Source organism: Capra hircus, chromosome 5 (assembly GCF_001704415.2).
Source record: "Capra hircus breed San Clemente chromosome 5, ASM170441v1, whole genome shotgun sequence".
NCBI classification, from domain to species: Eukaryota; Metazoa; Chordata; class Mammalia; order Artiodactyla; family Bovidae; genus Capra; species Capra hircus.
The window spans coordinates 18,965,138-18,970,547 of record NC_030812.1 but is presented as its reverse complement, the minus strand read 5'-3'; positions in this window follow the sequence as shown (position 1 = coordinate 18,970,547).

Here is a 5,410-nt window from a genome sequence, read left to right as displayed (position 1 = left end):
GGTTTAATGATTGGAAGCTTGTGAATTAAATGGACAAAAGACAGACTGGCAAGAGAAAAGATAAACTTTTATTCACTTATGTTTGCAGTAGTTCACAGAAAAATATGACTCCAGGAAGTGGTTAAAATTTAGGGCTTTTTTACCATCTTAATAGTGGAAGAGGAGGGAGAGAAGGGCACTTGTGGGAAAACAGACTTTTAAGAAAGGAAAACGGGCCCTTAGGAGAATAAAGGGGAGATATTGTAATTTCGTGACAATGTCTGTTAAGGTCATTTCCTAGTGCTGACTTCTCTCCAGCAAAAGACGTCAATTTTCGCCGGGTGGTTAAACTCCGGGCAGGGCATTTATGACAGTTGAATTCTTTTGGGAAGCTCTGCTTTTAGGCAGGTAAAGGGAGTTTCGGAAACACTCTTCCCAGTGGTATATTCTGGATTCCTTCCAGAAGGAAGGAATTCCTTCCATTCTTATCAAGTCCATTTGGCAGATGGGCAAATGGAGGCTTAGAGAGATTGACTTACCTGTGACCACCAAGGCAGTCCCGGTGCTGGGAAAGATAGAGAGCAGGAGGAGGAGATGACATAGGATGACACTGTTGGATGGCATCACTGACTCAACGGACATGAATTTGAGCAAACTCTGGGAGATAATGAAGGACAGAGAAGCCTGGAGTGCTGCAGTCCCCGGGGTCACAAACAGTTGGACACAACTAAGTGTCTGAACAACAACCAAGGCCGTAAAAGGTGGAACTGGGATTTGAACTCAGGTTTCTGTGACCTCAGAACTTTGATCTTTCCACTGTGCATGATCAGAGATGGAGAAACTATAATCTCGTGGCAAAATTCTTAGAAAATATACTTCTTTTTTCAAATGAATTTGACATACCTGGCCTTCAACTTCATCAGTTTTGCAAAATGAGGTTTTGAATAATATAACCTTGCAGGGCCTCCCTACCTCAAAATTATTATTGACTTTAGGTGTTGTAGCATAACCTTTCACTGGAGAAGAAATTATGGTCATGTTTCTAAGAATGTAGCAGAGGAGACACTTTGATGTGTGTAGGCTCATGAGCTTGCAAGCTGGGAGCTCATGTGGTCTCCTCATGTGTGTACACCTGCGGATGTGGTTCAGTTGTGAAACTGAGCAGGAAGGACCCTGGGCACAGAAGTTTTCTGTCCTGCCTTTTCTTGACCCCAGCCTCCATGACTTTCCCTGAGTTCCAAAGGGCAGGTTTGAACACTTGCTAATTCAGGAAAGGAAGGGATGCAAACACAGGGGAAGGGTAGCCAGGAAATCACAGTGCAACCTTGGGGCAGAGTCCTGGTTCCACCTCAAGGGATACACATATCTTTAAGCTTGTTAAGATGGCAACATTCCTCAAATCAGAGAAAGACCACTTGAGGCTACATTAAAGGAACCAGAGAAACTTATCAAGAAGATGATCTGAGACTAGATTAGAGGACTGGAGGCCCTGCGCATACCCTAGTTTTATCTTAATCTGTAAATCCCACCCTTTGAACTGCTGCTGTAAAACTCCTCATCAAATCCTCCTGGGTTGGGACACAGTTTTCATGAGCAAGAGCCCATTGTGTCCCCCTTTGCCTGGCAAAGCAATAAAGCCATTTTTTTCTACTTCATCCAAAACTCTGTCCCTGAGATTCAGTTCGGCACCCGGTGCACAGAGGCTGAGCTTTCAGCATCAGTTGCTCTGAAAAGAATGACTGTCACTGGAAGGAAAAGGGACGATCCTAAGATGTCGATAGTTGAATTGTTTATTTCTGTCACACATGCTCTTGACCTTGGATTCTGCACGTCCTCAGGGAGTGTCTCTCTCTAAGGTCATTTCCAAAAGGTGATTGGCAAGGGAAGTCCTTCTGAAAGAGATAAGTGGCTTCTTAAAGTAAACTCAGAATAAATGGACTACAAGTTCTGTTTACTAAATATTTCCTGGTTGATGGACTCTAACGTGCAGCCCTGCATGGCATTTGAGGAGTGGAAGAAAGAAGAGGTTGAATTCTGTCTCTGTATCGTTTGGGAAAGGCCTTTGGAAACTGCTCCAGATGGGAGATTACATAATTTCAGAGCAGTAACTCAAATCTATAGAAAAAGATGCTACTGTCTGGGTGATGTGTTTACATTGGAGACTGCTGAGACCTGTGTGAGGCTTTTGTTTTCAAATTCTTCTTTTTTTTTTTTTAATTTTTTGACTGGTTCTCGAGGCATGTGGGTTATTTGTTCTCCAAGCAGGGATTGAACCTCAGGCCTTGCAATGGAAGCACAGAGTCTTAACCATTGGCCTGCCAGGGAAGCCCCTTGTGTGAGAGGCTTTTGAAAGCTTGCAGTACAATTTGTTAATTGTATTCTTTGTAGTTTAAATCTGTATAATTCCTTGCACCGCCACAAAATTTTCTGCATGTGCAGCTTGCTTCGTTTGTGCTAAATACACTTTGCATTTTGTGTGGTTGCATTTCAACATCACAAGGTTCTGCTGCTGGTTATTCTAACCAAAGGCTTTTTCCTTCCCACTTTGAGAACAGATTGGAAGGCTGGATGCTTGAGCCAGAGCCAGCTGAGTCAAACAGTTTAAAATTTTTTTCCCTCTTCTTTCTCTTTTTTAAAAAATATCTCTTTTTTTCATTTCCTTTTCTGACGATGGGCCTTAGTGATGTTAATTTAGTAGCAGGATTCTTTTTTTTTTTTTTAATGAATTTATTTGTTTCAACTGGAGGATAATTACTTTATAATATCGTGATGGTTTTTGCCATACATCAACATGAATTGGCCTCAGGTATATCTGTGTCCCCCTATCCTGAACCCCCCCTCCCACCTCCCTCTGTACCCTATCCCTCTGGGTTGTTCCAGAGCACTGGTTTGGGGTGCCCAGTAGCAGGATTCTTATATTGAGTCCAATTTTTCAAGATGATTTCTTCAGTCTCAGGATGGGACTGATCTAAAGTTTGATTGTCTGATGCAGTGAAGCCTATAATTAAACCAAAAAATAAGCTAATGTGGGAAGAGAAGGCAAAGGATTACTAGTTGAGACCCAAAGTTGTAAGATACTAAAAGAAAAAAAAATTGACTTTTTAAAATCCCATGTGAGATGGAAAAAAAAAAACAAAAAAACCCAAAACCCAAACAACCAAGCCAACCAAACAAAACATAAGACTTGGCTTCTAAAGACAAGGCTCACTTTCGAAAAGAAAGAGAAAATCCATTTATTTAGGCACCTGTCAAGAAGCTTGTTCTTCCCACTGAAATAAATCACAGGTGTAGCCACCGGGAAGCCCACCTAAAATAAAATAACAAAATCCTAATAAAATGCTCAGATTAAGGAATAGGGTTCAAAGCATTAAAAAAACCCAAAACCTCAAATTCTCTTTCCTTAAACCACATATCTCCTCATATCTTCCCTATAAATTGATTCATTCACGTTTTTAAATGAAATAAAAAAAGCGGCCCAACTTTAGTTTCTCTTGGGAATGGGACTTGAGGCTGCCTGAGCTGTTTCTTCTGTCTTTTTGTGACTTTCTGATGACTGAAGAGTTCCACACACTTTGTTTAAGTCCTCTCCCGGGCTCAAATCTGCACGTTGGTGGGATTTGGTTTTCGTTTTGCTTTAATGGCTCCTCTGAACCTTACTCGTTCGGCAATCCTACTCACTACCTTTCTTGTTTTTCTAATCTTTAAGGGTAATAGCCCACGTCCCCCTCCCCAGCAGCCAGGCTCTTAGGGATTAAGGGTGATTGATTGATTTACAGTTTTCCTTGTTTTGTTTGGCTGGTTTGGTTGTTTTGTTTTCTTCTCACAGGGGTTAAAAGCCAAACGGTGTTTTTCTTATTACTTTGGATCTCAGCTAGCAATCCTCTGAATTCTCATCCTAGATTAGCCCTTGTTTTTTAGCATAACTATAGTGAAAAATTGTAAACCAGTCAAAAGTTTGACAAAACATACTTTGGGTGTTAAAAGTATGCATAAGAGATTTTTGCGTTTTTACATAAACAGCATTATCGTCACATATTTTTCCACAACCAGCTTTTCCAACTTCAATAATTTATTAAGAACTTCTTTCATCTTCTTTAAGTATAGCTTTGTTTCATTAAAACAGACTTTTTTATTACATTGTAGTCAATGACACAAATGTGCAATAATTTATATGATTGACCTGTTATTGAGGAACATTAGCTTGTTTACAATTTTTCAGTATGATCAGCAGTACTATAATGAAAATCATTGGTTTATTCTGGCTTAATTGTTTCCTTTGGATAAATTCCTGGAAGTGGAATGACTGGGTCAATGGCCTCACACATTGTATATCTGATTCATATTGCCTGCTTGCCCTCTGCCTGAGACTTGGGCCATTATCTCATTGGACATTGTCACTCTTTTTGCTCTGACTCAGTCAGTAAGGTGGCACCTAGTTTAGAAGCTGGGGTTCTCTCCACCACAGTTAGAAGACCATACAATGCCAGATCAAACTTTCTGATGGCAAAAATATGAAAGATATGAAAAGTAGGGAGAAAGCGGAGGACGCAATGACTTTTCTGCCTCCAACTTTGGTTTCTCCTTGATTTCATGAGATGGAAGTAGAAGAAGCAATTAATGCAAGAGAGAAATGTGTAAATCTGGTCTAGGGTATGTTTACCTCGGATCTCTATACTCTTCAACTTTTCTCAGGAAAAACAAGAGCCCCCCAGTTTTGTTCCCTCAATAGGAGAAACATTGCAGAAGATGGTATCTCAGTATAGGAATGCACAGGGTAGGGTGGAGATGGGTTGGGAAATTGATTGAGGGCCAGCCCTCTATATTCCAGGTGCTTTACATATATTGCCTCATTTAACCCCCCACAACAACCCTAGTGGGTAGTGGTGTTATCACCTTTAATTTGTATTTACAGAGGAGGGACCCTAAGCTCTCAGAGGGTAAGCCCAGGCTATCAGAAGCATAGCATCTGGATTAGGTGGGGGTGGTGAGGTATCCGCCTTAAGGATCAGTTTTGTCATCTGGCACACATGCCTCAGGGAGTGGGGGCCTGGGTGTGGGGCAGGGAGGAGCATGGGGAAGAGGGTGGGGACAATGGCTGTCCCTGGGGGACAAATGCCTTTGTGAGCCTCGGGGAATCCGCTGGCTGTGTCTCTGTGTTCATAGATCAAGACTCAGGATTGTCCTAAGACGCCCTTTGCTTTTGGCGACAGTAGGGCCTATGTTTGTTTCCAGAAATCGCAGTCACCATCACAATGAGGCTATGTTCATATGTAATTGGGTTTGACAGGAATTAATTTTTAATAAGAGGTTCCATTCAGACAAACAACTGCCCTGCATGGCTGCGTTAGGGTCAGTTGCCCAGGGCTGGGCACTGGCACAGTACGTGCTCTTGACTGTGGCCTGGGGAGTACGTGTGTGTGCCTGTGTGTGT